Genomic DNA, 13,704 nt, shown 5'->3' on the forward strand with positions numbered 1-13,704 from the left:
AAAATAATAGGCAAGATCCACCGATAAATCTGGCAAAAGTCCCCAAGATTTTGTGCATACTTGTGCTCTCACCTGAATGCAGCGCCACCTTGTAACCATCGGATGTAACTGCGGCTCAGAAAAATGTTTTATCAGAGGGCAAGTTGAGAGGACTCCAAGTACCAGATTTCCACGGAAAGAGCCTCTCACTGCAGCTGGAAGGTTGGATACTTCAAATTGGCATAGTTTCCTGTCCAGCGTCCTCTCACGTCCCGAACGCTCCCAAACGCTCAAAAGCCTCACACCGGGCAAGCCCTCACCGGGTAGATCTCTGGCTCCCAGGTAAAGCCAAATCCTGAGTATGCTAGTGCTAGGATCACAGAGAAAGGACAGGGACAGAGAGCTGCTGTCTTGGTAAAGGCCTGAAACGGCTAATTCCTAAGAGGGTCTGCACTTTCAGTTATGACTGAATGTGAGTGGGGAAGATGAAGATTTTCTGTACCCAGCATACCTTGCGATGTGCTTAGGCAAATGAGGAGAGAGCCCCACCAATCCCTTGCCACTCCGCTGAAAGCTCCTCCTCTGCATAAAGAGAGCACTTTCACAAGGGAGCAGAGTGGCGCAGCGGAAGCGTGCTGGGCCCATAACCCAGAGGTCGATGGATCGAAACCATCCTCTGCTAATATTGCTTGATTTTTCTTCCTAGGACTAATCTGTCATTTCCACCCTGCCAGCAAGGAAAAGCGCAGGCTTGTGCTAGCTATATGAGAAAAGACTTCTCAACTATCTGTCTCTGCTGTAAATCAAGAGAGTGATCGTCAAAGGATCAACCCTATACTTTGAAAGTAAAGATACCCAATTAGAAGCATAAATGACAGGTGGGACCTTCACACGTTTTTCGGGGCATGCTTTGAATTTCATTCTTCCCTTTTTGTTCTGCTTTTATCAATCTCCTATGCATTTCATGGAATTTACTCCCTTTCTCTTCGCTGCTTTGCTTCCGATGCTGCCCATATGCTCATTTCCACTATTTGTACTGCTGCTTTCCATTTCTTCTCTTCTGCACAGCTTTGTCCTTGGTTTCAATCCCCAGTTCTTTACCCTCTGCAAGACAATTTCTACTGCTTTTCATGTTGGAATCCACACCAAATGCACCATTGGAACGGGTGCAAGATTGCCACTGCACTCGGCGTTGTAACATCTGGAACCTAGAGGACACACATCAGAGGGCGTTGGTGGTATAGTGGTGAGCATAGCTGCCTTCCAAGCAGTTGACCCGCGTTCGATTCCCGGCCAACGCAGTGCAAATATTTATATATTCTCCAAGCAGGATATATTTTAATGCAACATGTCACAAAACTGAAATATCAGAAACAGAATAATCAGCCGTTATATAAAAAAATAAACAAACACGTAGGTAGACATCTCGATCGCCTCATCTGCTACATTCATTGTCCCAATATATGCTATTTTCCATAAAGCACTCAGCACTCACATGTGCTGATAATAAATATTTTGCTGGGGGCAGGCAATGAAAGGGCTGAGCCCCGACCAGACATTATAACCCCAGCATCCCTATTTTAAAAAGCATTTATAGGCGATATCTAGCCTCTGAAAATAATAGGCAAGATCCACCGATAAATCTGGCAAAAGTCCCCAAGATTTTGTGCATACTTGTGCTCTCACCTGAATGCAGCGCCACCTTGTAACCATCGGATGTAACTGCGGCTCAGAAAAATGTTTTATCAGAGGGCAAGTTGAGAGGACTCCAAGTGCCAGATTTCCACGGAAAGAGCCTCTCACTGCAGCTGGAAGGTTGGATACTTCAAATTGGCATAGTTTCCTGTCCAGCGTCCTCTCACGTCCCGAACGCTCCCAAACGCTCAAAAGCCTCGCCCTCACCGGGTAGATCTCTGGCTCCCAGGTAAAGCCAAATCCTGAGTATGCTAGTGCTAGGATCACAGAGAAAGGACAGGGACAGAGAGCTGCTGTCTTGGTAAAGGCCTGAAACGGCTAATTCCTAAGAGGGTCTGCACTTTCAGTTATGACTGAATGTGAGTGGGGAAGATGAAGATTTTCTGTACCCAGCATACCTTGCGATGTGCTTAGGCAAATGAGGAGAGAGCCCCACCAATCCCTTGCCACTCCGCTGAAAGCTCCTCCTCTGCATAAAGAGAGCACTTTCACAAGGGAGCAGAGTGGCGCAGCGGAAGCCTGCTGGGCCCATAACCCAGAGGTCGATGGATCGAAACCATCCTCTGCTAATATTGCTTGATTTTTCTTCCTAGGACTAATCTGTCATTTCCACCCTGCCAGCAAGGAAAAGCGCAGGCTTGTGCTAGCTATGTGAGAAAAGACTTCTCAACTATCTGTCTCTGCTGTAAATCAAGAGAGTGATCGTCAAAGGATCAACCCTATACTTTGAAAGTAAAGATACCCAATTAGAAGCATAAATGACAGGTGGGACCTTCACACGTTTTTCGGGGCATGCTTTGAATTTCATTCTTCCCTTTTTGTTCTGCTTTTATCAATCTCCTATGCATTTCATGGAATTTACTCCCTTTCTCTTCGCTGCTTTGCTTCCGATGCTGCCCATATGCTCATTTCCACTATTTGTACTGCTGCTTTCCATTTCTTCTCTTCTGCACAGCTTTGTCCTTGGTTTCAATCCCCAGTTCTTTACCCTCTGCAAGACAATTTCTACTGCTTTTCATGTTGGAATCCACACCAAATGCACCATTGGAACGGGTGCAAGATTGCCACTGCACTCGGCGTTGTAACATCTGGAACCTAGAGGACACACATCAGAGGGCGTTGGTGGTATAGTGGTGAGCATAGCTGCCTTCCAAGCAGTTGACCCGGGTTCGATTCCCGGCCAACGCAGTGCAAATATTTATATATTCTCCAAGCAGGATATATTTTAATGCAACATGTCACAAAACTGAAATATCAGAAACAGAATAATCAGCCGTTATATAAAAAAATAAACAAACACGTAGGTAGACATCTCGATCGCCTCATCTGCTACATTCATTGTCCCAATATATGCTATTTTCCATAAAGCACTCAGCACTCACATGTGCTGATAATAAATATTTTGCTGGGGGCAGGCAATGAAAGGGCTGAGCCCCGACCAGACATTATAACCCCAGCATCCCTATTTTAAAAAGAATTTATAGGCGATATCTAGCCTCTGAAAATAATAGGCAAGATCCACCGATAAATCTGGCAAAAGTCCCCAAGATTTTGTGCATACTTGTGCTCTCACCTGAATGCAGCGCCACCTTGTAACCATCGGATGTAACTGCGGCTCAGAAAAATGTTTTATCAGAGGGCAAGTTGAGAGGACTCCAAGTACCAGATTTCCACGGAAAGAGCCTCTCACTGCAGCTGGAAGGTTGGATACTTCAAATTGGCATAGTTTCCTGTCCAGCGTCCTCTCACGTCCCGAACGCTCCCAAACGCTCAAAAGCCTCACACCGGGCAAGCCCTCACCGGGTAGATCTCTGGCTCCCAGGTAAAGCCAAATCCTGAGTATGCTAGTGCTAGGATCACAGAGAAAGGACAGGGACAGAGAGCTGCTGTCTTGGTAAAGGCCTGAAACGGCTAATTCCTAAGAGGGTCTGCACTTTCAGTTATGACTGAATGTGAGTGGGGAAGATGAAGATTTTCTGTACCCAGCATACCTTGCGATGTGCTTAGGCAAATGAGGAGAGAGCCCCACCAATCCCTTGCCACTCCGCTGAAAGCTCCTCCTCTGCATAAAGAGAGCACTTTCACAAGGGAGCAGAGTGGCGCAGCGGAAGCGTGCTGGGCCCATAACCCAGAGGTCGATGGATCGAAACCATCCTCTGCTAATATTGCTTGATTTTTCTTCCTAGGACTAATCTGTCATTTCCACCCTGCCAGCAAGGAAAAGCGCAGGCTTGTGCTAGCTATATGAGAAAAGACTTCTCAACTATCTGTCTCTGCTGTAAATCAAGAGAGTGATCGTCAAAGGATCAACCCTATACTTTGAAAGTAAAGATACCCAATTAGAAGCATAAATGACAGGTGGGACCTTCACACGTTTTTCGGGGCATGCTTTGAATTTCATTCTTCCCTTTTTGTTCTGCTTTTATCAATCTCCTATGCATTTCATGGAATTTACTCCCTTTCTCTTCGCTGCTTTGCTTCCGATGCTGCCCATATGCTCATTTCCACTATTTGTACTGCTGCTTTCCATTTCTTCTCTTCTGCACAGCTTTGTCCTTGGTTTCAATCCCCAGTTCTTTACCCTCTGCAAGACAATTTCTACTGCTTTTCATGTTGGAATCCACACCAAATGCACCATTGGAACGGGTGCAAGATTGCCACTGCACTCGGCGTTGTAACATCTGGAACCTAGAGGACACACATCAGAGGGCGTTGGTGGTATAGTGGTGAGCATAGCTGCCTTCCAAGCAGTTGACCCGCGTTCGATTCCCGGCCAACGCAGTGCAAATATTTATATATTCTCCAAGCAGGATATATTTTAATGCAACATGTCACAAAACTGAAATATCAGAAACAGAATAATCAGCCGTTATATAAAAAAATAAACAAACACGTAGGTAGACATCTCGATCGCCTCATCTGCTACATTCATTGTCCCAATATATGCTATTTTCCATAAAGCACTCAGCACTCACATGTGCTGATAATAAATATTTTGCTGGGGGCAGGCAATGAAAGGGCTGAGCCCCGACCAGACATTATAACCCCAGCATCCCTATTTTAAAAAGCATTTATAGGCGATATCTAGCCTCTGAAAATAATAGGCAAGATCCACCGATAAATCTGGCAAAAGTCCCCAAGATTTTGTGCATACTTGTGCTCTCACCTGAATGCAGCGCCACCTTGTAACCATCGGATGTAACTGCGGCTCAGAAAAATGTTTTATCAGAGGGCAAGTTGAGAGGACTCCAAGTGCCAGATTTCCACGGAAAGAGCCTCTCACTGCAGCTGGAAGGTTGGATACTTCAAATTGGCATAGTTTCCTGTCCAGCGTCCTCTCACGTCCCGAACGCTCCCAAACGCTCAAAAGCCTCGCCCTCACCGGGTAGATCTCTGGCTCCCAGGTAAAGCCAAATCCTGAGTATGCTAGTGCTAGGATCACAGAGAAAGGACAGGGACAGAGAGCTGCTGTCTTGGTAAAGGCCTGAAACGGCTAATTCCTAAGAGGGTCTGCACTTTCAGTTATGACTGAATGTGAGTGGGGAAGATGAAGATTTTCTGTACCCAGCATACCTTGCGATGTGCTTAGGCAAATGAGGAGAGAGCCCCACCAATCCCTTGCCACTCCGCTGAAAGCTCCTCCTCTGCATAAAGAGAGCACTTTCACAAGGGAGCAGAGTGGCGCAGCGGAAGCCTGCTGGGCCCATAACCCAGAGGTCGATGGATCGAAACCATCCTCTGCTAATATTGCTTGATTTTTCTTCCTAGGACTAATCTGTCATTTCCACCCTGCCAGCAAGGAAAAGCGCAGGCTTGTGCTAGCTATGTGAGAAAAGACTTCTCAACTATCTGTCTCTGCTGTAAATCAAGAGAGTGATCGTCAAAGGATCAACCCTATACTTTGAAAGTAAAGATACCCAATTAGAAGCATAAATGACAGGTGGGACCTTCACACGTTTTTCGGGGCATGCTTTGAATTTCATTCTTCCCTTTTTGTTCTGCTTTTATCAATCTCCTATGCATTTCATGGAATTTACTCCCTTTCTCTTCGCTGCTTTGCTTCCGATGCTGCCCATATGCTCATTTCCACTATTTGTACTGCTGCTTTCCATTTCTTCTCTTCTGCACAGCTTTGTCCTTGGTTTCAATCCCCAGTTCTTTACCCTCTGCAAGACAATTTCTACTGCTTTTCATGTTGGAATCCACACCAAATGCACCATTGGAACGGGTGCAAGATTGCCACTGCACTCGGCGTTGTAACATCTGGAACCTAGAGGACACACATCAGAGGGCGTTGGTGGTATAGTGGTGAGCATAGCTGCCTTCCAAGCAGTTGACCCGGGTTCGATTCCCGGCCAACGCAGTGCAAATATTTATATATTCTCCAAGCAGGATATATTTTAATGCAACATGTCACAAAACTGAAATATCAGAAACAGAATAATCAGCCGTTATATAAAAAAATAAACAAACACGTAGGTAGACATCTCGATCGCCTCATCTGCTACATTCATTGTCCCAATATATGCTATTTTCCATAAAGCACTCAGCACTCACATGTGCTGATAATAAATATTTTGCTGGGGGCAGGCAATGAAAGGGCTGAGCCCCGACCAGACATTATAACCCCAGCATCCCTATTTTAAAAAGAATTTATAGGCGATATCTAGCCTCTGAAAATAATAGGCAAGATCCACCGATAAATCTGGCAAAAGTCCCCAAGATTTTGTGCATACTTGTGCTCTCACCTGAATGCAGCGCCACCTTGTAACCATCGGATGTAACTGCGGCTCAGAAAAATGTTTTATCAGAGGGCAAGTTGAGAGGACTCCAAGTACCAGATTTCCACGGAAAGAGCCTCTCACTGCAGCTGGAAGGTTGGATACTTCAAATTGGCATAGTTTCCTGTCCAGCGTCCTCTCACGTCCCGAACGCTCCCAAACGCTCAAAAGCCTCACACCGGGCAAGCCCTCACCGGGTAGATCTCTGGCTCCCAGGTAAAGCCAAATCCTGAGTATGCTAGTGCTAGGATCACAGAGAAAGGACAGGGACAGAGAGCTGCTGTCTTGGTAAAGGCCTGAAACGGCTAATTCCTAAGAGGGTCTGCACTTTCAGTTATGACTGAATGTGAGTGGGGAAGATGAAGATTTTCTGTACCCAGCATACCTTGCGATGTGCTTAGGCAAATGAGGAGAGAGCCCCACCAATCCCTTGCCACTCCGCTGAAAGCTCCTCCTCTGCATAAAGAGAGCACTTTCACAAGGGAGCAGAGTGGCGCAGCGGAAGCGTGCTGGGCCCATAACCCAGAGGTCGATGGATCGAAACCATCCTCTGCTAATATTGCTTGATTTTTCTTCCTAGGACTAATCTGTCATTTCCACCCTGCCAGCAAGGAAAAGCGCAGGCTTGTGCTAGCTATATGAGAAAAGACTTCTCAACTATCTGTCTCTGCTGTAAATCAAGAGAGTGATCGTCAAAGGATCAACCCTATACTTTGAAAGTAAAGATACCCAATTAGAAGCATAAATGACAGGTGGGACCTTCACACGTTTTTCGGGGCATGCTTTGAATTTCATTCTTCCCTTTTTGTTCTGCTTTTATCAATCTCCTATGCATTTCATGGAATTTACTCCCTTTCTCTTCGCTGCTTTGCTTCCGATGCTGCCCATATGCTCATTTCCACTATTTGTACTGCTGCTTTCCATTTCTTCTCTTCTGCACAGCTTTGTCCTTGGTTTCAATCCCCAGTTCTTTACCCTCTGCAAGACAATTTCTACTGCTTTTCATGTTGGAATCCACACCAAATGCACCATTGGAACGGGTGCAAGATTGCCACTGCACTCGGCGTTGTAACATCTGGAACCTAGAGGACACACATCAGAGGGCGTTGGTGGTATAGTGGTGAGCATAGCTGCCTTCCAAGCAGTTGACCCGCGTTCGATTCCCGGCCAACGCAGTGCAAATATTTATATATTCTCCAAGCAGGATATATTTTAATGCAACATGTCACAAAACTGAAATATCAGAAACAGAATAATCAGCCGTTATATAAAAAAATAAACAAACACGTAGGTAGACATCTCGATCGCCTCATCTGCTACATTCATTGTCCCAATATATGCTATTTTCCATAAAGCACTCAGCACTCACATGTGCTGATAATAAATATTTTGCTGGGGGCAGGCAATGAAAGGGCTGAGCCCCGACCAGACATTATAACCCCAGCATCCCTATTTTAAAAAGCATTTATAGGCGATATCTAGCCTCTGAAAATAATAGGCAAGATCCACCGATAAATCTGGCAAAAGTCCCCAAGATTTTGTGCATACTTGTGCTCTCACCTGAATGCAGCGCCACCTTGTAACCATCGGATGTAACTGCGGCTCAGAAAAATGTTTTATCAGAGGGCAAGTTGAGAGGACTCCAAGTGCCAGATTTCCACGGAAAGAGCCTCTCACTGCAGCTGGAAGGTTGGATACTTCAAATTGGCATAGTTTCCTGTCCAGCGTCCTCTCACGTCCCGAACGCTCCCAAACGCTCAAAAGCCTCACACCGGGCAAGCCCTCACCGGGTAGATCTCTGGCTCCCAGGTAAAGCCAAAGCCTGAGTATGCTAGTGCTAGGATCACAGAGAAAGGACAGGGACAGAGAGCTGCTGTCTTGGTAAAGGCCTGAAACGGCTAATTCCTAAGAGGGTCTGCACTTTCAGTTATGACTGAATGTGAGTGGGGAAGATGAAGATTTTCTGTACCCAGCACACCTTGCGATGTGCTTAGGCAAATGAGGAGAGAGCCCCACCAATCCCTTGCCACTCCGCTGAAAGCTCCTCCTCTGCATAAAGAGAGCACTTTCACAAGGGAGCAGAGTGGCGCAGCGGAAGCGTGCTGGGCCCATAACCCAGAGGTCGATGGATCGAAACCATCCTCTGCTAATATTGCTTGATTTTTCTTCCTATGACTAATCTGTCATTTCCACCCTGCCAGCAAGGAAAAGCACAGGCTTGTGCTAGCTATGTGAGAAAAGACTTCTCAACTATCTGTCTCTGCTGTAAATCAAGAGAGTGATCGTCAAAGGATCAACCCTATACTTTGAAAGTAAAGATACCCAATTAGAAGCATAAATGACAGGTGGGACCTTCACACGTTTTTCGGGGCATGCTTTGAATTTCATTCTTCCCTTTTTGTTCTGCTTTTATCAATCTCCTATGCATTTCATGGAATTTACTCCCTTTCTCTTCGCTGCTTTGCTTCCGATGCTGCCCATATGCTCATTTCCACTATTTGTACTGCTGCTTTCCATTTCTTCTCTTCTGCACAGCTTTGTCCTTGGTTTCAATCCCCAGTTCTTTACCCTCTGCAAGACAATTTCTACTGCTTTTCATGTTGGAATCCACACCAAATGCACCATTGGAACGGGTGCAAGATTGCCACTGCACTCGGCGTTGTAACATCTGGAACCTAGAGGACACACATCAGAGGGCGTTGATGGTATAGTGGTGAGCATAGCTGCCTTCCAAGCAGTTGACCCGGGTTCGATTCCCGGCCAACGCAGTGCAAATATTTATATATTCTCCAAGCAGGATATATTTTAATGCAACATGTCACAAAACTGAAATATCAGAAACAGAATAATCAGCCGTTATATAAAAAAATAAACAAACACGTAGGTAGACATCTCGATCGCCTCATCTGCTACATTCATTGTCCCAATATATGCTATTTTCCATAAAGCACTCAGCACTCACATGTGCTGATAATAAATATTTTGCTGGGGGCAGGCAATGAAAGGGCTGAGCCCCGACCAGACATTATAACCCCAGCATCCCTATTTTAAAAAGCATTTATAGGCGATATCTAGCCTCTGAAAATAATAGGCAAGATCCACCGATAAATCTGGTGAAAAGTCCCCAAGATTTTGTGCATACTTGTGCTCTCACCTGAATGCAGCGCCACCTTGTAACCATCGGATGTAACTGCGGCTCAGAAAAATGTTTTATCAGAGGGCAAGTTGAGAGGACTCCAAGTGCCAGATTTCCACGGAAAGAGCCTCTCACTGCAGCTGGAAGGTTGGATACTTCAAATTGGCATAGTTTCCTGTCCAGCGTCCTCTCACGTCCCGAACGCTCCCAAACGCTCAAAAGCCTCACACCGGGCAAGCCCTCACCGGGTAGATCTCTGGCTCCCAGGTAAAGCCAAATCCTGAGTATGCTAGTGCTAGGATCACAGAGAAAGGACAGGGACAGAGAGCTGCTGTCTTGGTAAAGGCCTGAAACGGCTAATTCCTAAGAGGGTCTGCACTTTCAGTTATGACTGAATGTGAGTGGGGAAGATGAAGATTTTCTGTACCCAGCATACCTTGCGATGTGCTTAGGCAAATGAGGAGAGAGCCCCACCAATCCCTTGCCACTCCGCTGAAAGCTCCTCCTCTGCATAAAGAGAGCACTTTCACAAGGGAGCAGAGTGGCGCAGCGGAAGCGTGCTGGGCCCATAACCCAGAGGTCGATGGATCGAAACCATCCTCTGCTAATATTGCTTGATTTTTCTTCCTAGGACTAATCTGTCATTTCCACCCTGCCAGCAAGGAAAAGCGCAGGCTTGTGCTAGCTATGTGAGAAAAGACTTCTCAACTATCTGTCTCTGCTGTAAATCAAGAGAGTGATCGTCAAAGGATCAACCCTATACTTTGAAAGTAAAGATACCCAATTAGAAGCATAAATGACAGGTGGGACCTTCACACGTTTTTCGGGGCATGCTTTGAATTTCATTCTTCCCTTTTTGTTCTGCTTTTATCAATCTCCTATGCATTTCATGGAATTTACTCCCTTTCTCTTCGCTGCTTTGCTTCCGATGCTGCCCATATGCTCATTTCCACTATTTGTACTGCTGCTTTCCATTTCTTCTCTTCTGCACAGCTTTGTCCTTGGTTTCAATCCCCAGTTCTTTACCCTCTGCAAGACAATTTCTACTGCTTTTCATGTTGGAATCCACACCAAATGCACCATTGGAACGGGTGCAAGATTGCCACTGCACTCGGCGTTGTAACATCTGGAACCTAGAGGACACACATCAGAGGGCGTTGGTGGTATAGTGGTGAGCATAGCTGCCTTCCAAGCAGTTGACCCGGGTTCGATTCCCGGCCAACGCAGTGCAAATATTTATATATTCTCCAAGCAGGATATATTTTAATGCAACATGTCACAAAACTGAAATATCAGAAACAGAATAATCAGCCGTTATATAAAAAAATAAACAAACACGTAGGTAGACATCTCGATCGCCTCATCTGCTACATTCATTGTCCCAATATATGCTATTTTCCATAAAGCACTCAGCACTCACATGTGCTGATAATAAATATTTTGCTGGGGGCAGGCAATGAAAGGGCTGAGCCCCGACCAGACATTATAACCCCAGCATCCCTATTTTAAAAAGCATTTATAGGCGATATCTAGCCTCTGAAAATAATAGGCAAGATCCACCGATAAATCTGGCAAAAGTCCCCAAGATTTTGTGCATACTTGTGCTCTCACCTGAATGCAGCGCCACCTTGTAACCATCGGATGTAACTGCGGCTCAGAAAAATGTTTTATCAGAGGGCAAGTTGAGAGGACTCCAAGTGCCAGATTTCCACGGAAAGAGCCTCTCACTGCAGGTGGAAGGTTGGATACCTCAAATTGGCATAGTTTCCTGTCCAGCGTCCTCTCACGTCCCGAACGCTCCCAAACGCTCAAAAGCCTCGCCCTCACCGGGTAGATCTCTGGCTCCCAGGTAAAGCCAAATCCTGAGTATGCTAGTGCTAGGATCACAGAGAAAGGACAGGGACAGAGAGCTGCTGTCTTGGTAAAGGCCTGAAACGGCTAATTCCTAAGAGGGTCTGCACTTTCAGTTATGACTGAATGTGAGTGGGGAAGATGAAGATTTTCTGTACCCAGCATACCTTGCGATGTGCTTAGGCAAATGAGGAGAGAGCCCCACCAATCCCTTGCCACTCCGCTGAAAGCTCCTCCTCTGCATAAAGAGAGCACTTTCACAAGGGAGCAGAGTGGTGCAGCGGAAGCGTGCTGGGCCCATAACCCAGAGGTCGATGGATCGAAACCATCCTCTGCTAATATTGCTTGATTTTTCTTCCTAGGACTAATCTGTCATTTCCACCCTGCCAGCAAGGAAAAGCGCAGGCTTGTGCTAGCTATGTGAGAAAAGACTTCTCAACTATCTGTCTCTGCTGTAAATCAAGAGAGTGATCGTCAAAGGATCAACCCTATACTTTGAAAGTAAAGATACCCAATTAGAAGCATAAATGACAGGTGGGACCTTCACACGTTTTTCGGGGCATGCTTTGAATTTCATTCTTCCCTTTTTGTTCTGCTTTTATCAATCTCCTATGCATTTCATGGAATTTACTCCCTTTCTCTTCGCTGCTTTGCTTCCGATGCTGCCCATATGCTCATTTCCACTATTTGTACTGCTGCTTTCCATTTCTTCTCTTCTGCACAGCTTTGTCCTTGGTTTCAATCCCCAGTTCTTTACCCTCTGCAAGACAATTTCTACTGCTTTTCATGTTGGAATCCACACCAAATGCACCATTGGAACGGGTGCAAGATTGCCACTGCACTCGGCGTTGTAACATCTGGAACCTAGAGGACACACATCAGAGGGCGTTGGTGGTATAGTGGTGAGCATAGCTGCCTTCCAAGCAGTTGACCCGGGTTCGATTCCCGGCCAACGCAGTGCAAATATTTATATATTCTCCAAGCAGGATATATTTTAATGCAACATGTCACAAAACTGAAATATCAGAAACAGAATAATCAGCCGTTATATAAAAAAATAAACAAACACGTAGGTAGACATCTCGATCGCCTCATCTGCTACATTCATTGTCCCAATATATGCTATTTTCCATAAAGCACTCAGCACTCACATGTGCTGATAATAAATATTTTGCTGGGGGCAGGCAATGAAAGGGCTGAGCCCCGACCAGACATTATAACCCCAGCATCCCTATTTTAAAAAGCATTTATAGGCGATATCTAGCCTCTGAAAATAATAGGCAAGATCCACCGATAAATCTGGCAAAAGTCCCCAAGATTTTGTGCATACTTGTGCTCTCACCTGAATGCAGCGCCACCTTGTAACCATCGGATGTAACTGCGGCTCAGAAAAATGTTTTATCAGAGGGCAAGTTGAGAGGACTCCAAGTGCCAGATTTCCACGGAAAGAGCCTCTCACTGCAGCTGGAAGGTTGGATACTTCAAATTGGCATAGTTTCCTGTCCAGCGTCCTCTCACGTCCCGAACGCTCCCAAACGCTCAAAAGCCTCTCACCGGGCAAGCCCTCACCGGGTAGATCTCTGGCTCCCAGGTAAAGCCAAATCCTGAGTATGCTAGTGCTAGGATCACAGAGAAAGGACAGGGACAGAGAGCTGCTGTCTTGGTAAAGGCCTGAAACGGTTAATTCCTAAGAGGGTCTGCACTTTCAGTTATGACTGAATGTGAGTGGGGAAGATGAAGATTTTCTGTACCCAGCATACCTTGCGATGTGCTTAGGCAAATGAGGAGAGAGCCCCACCAATCCCTTGCCACTCCGCTGAAAGCTCCTCCTCTGCATAAAGAGAGCACTTTCACAAGGGAGCAGAGTGGCGCAGCGGAAGCGTGCTGGGCCCATAACCCAGAGGTCGATGGATCGAAACCATCCTCTGCTAATATTGCTTGATTTTTCTTCCTAGGACTAATCTGTCATTTCCACCCTGCCAGCAAGGAAAAGCGCAGGCTTGTGCTAGCTATGTGAGAAAAGACTTCTCAACTATCTGTCTCTGCTGTAAATCAAGAGAGTGATCGTCAAAGGATCAACCCTATACTTTGAAAGTAAAGATACCCAATTAGAAGCATAAATGACAGGTGGGACCTTCACACGTTTTTCGGGGCATGCTTTGAATTTCATTCTTCCCTTTTTGTTCTGCTTTTATCAATCTCCTATGCATTTCATGGAATTTACTCCCTTTCTCTTCGCTGCTTTGCTTCCGATGCTGCCCA

General features: G+C 45.8%; 4 non-coding genes across 4 annotated transcripts; all 4 read left to right on the forward strand.

Annotated features, from left to right (window-relative positions):
• The first annotated feature begins 2,790 nt into the window (after positions 1-2,790).
• TRNAG-UCC (transfer RNA glycine (anticodon UCC)) lies at positions 2,791-2,862 on the forward strand. Its single transcript has one exon. It is a non-coding gene; the product is annotated as a tRNA-Gly (tRNA).
• Positions 2,863-5,965: 3,103 nt separating this feature from the next.
• TRNAG-UCC (transfer RNA glycine (anticodon UCC)) lies at positions 5,966-6,037 on the forward strand. The gene has a single exon. It is a non-coding gene; the product is annotated as a tRNA-Gly (tRNA).
• Positions 6,038-10,745: 4,708 nt separating this feature from the next.
• On the forward strand, positions 10,746-10,817 carry TRNAG-UCC (transfer RNA glycine (anticodon UCC)). Its single transcript has one exon. It is a non-coding gene; the product is annotated as a tRNA-Gly (tRNA).
• Positions 10,818-12,327: 1,510 nt separating this feature from the next.
• On the forward strand, positions 12,328-12,399 carry TRNAG-UCC (transfer RNA glycine (anticodon UCC)). Its single transcript has one exon. It is a non-coding gene; the product is annotated as a tRNA-Gly (tRNA).
• The last annotated feature ends 1,305 nt before the right edge of the window (positions 12,400-13,704 follow it).

This window comes from Triturus cristatus, chromosome 11 (genome assembly GCF_964204655.1).
Source record: "Triturus cristatus chromosome 11, aTriCri1.1, whole genome shotgun sequence".
In the NCBI taxonomy this organism is placed as follows: domain Eukaryota; kingdom Metazoa; phylum Chordata; class Amphibia; order Caudata; family Salamandridae; genus Triturus; species Triturus cristatus.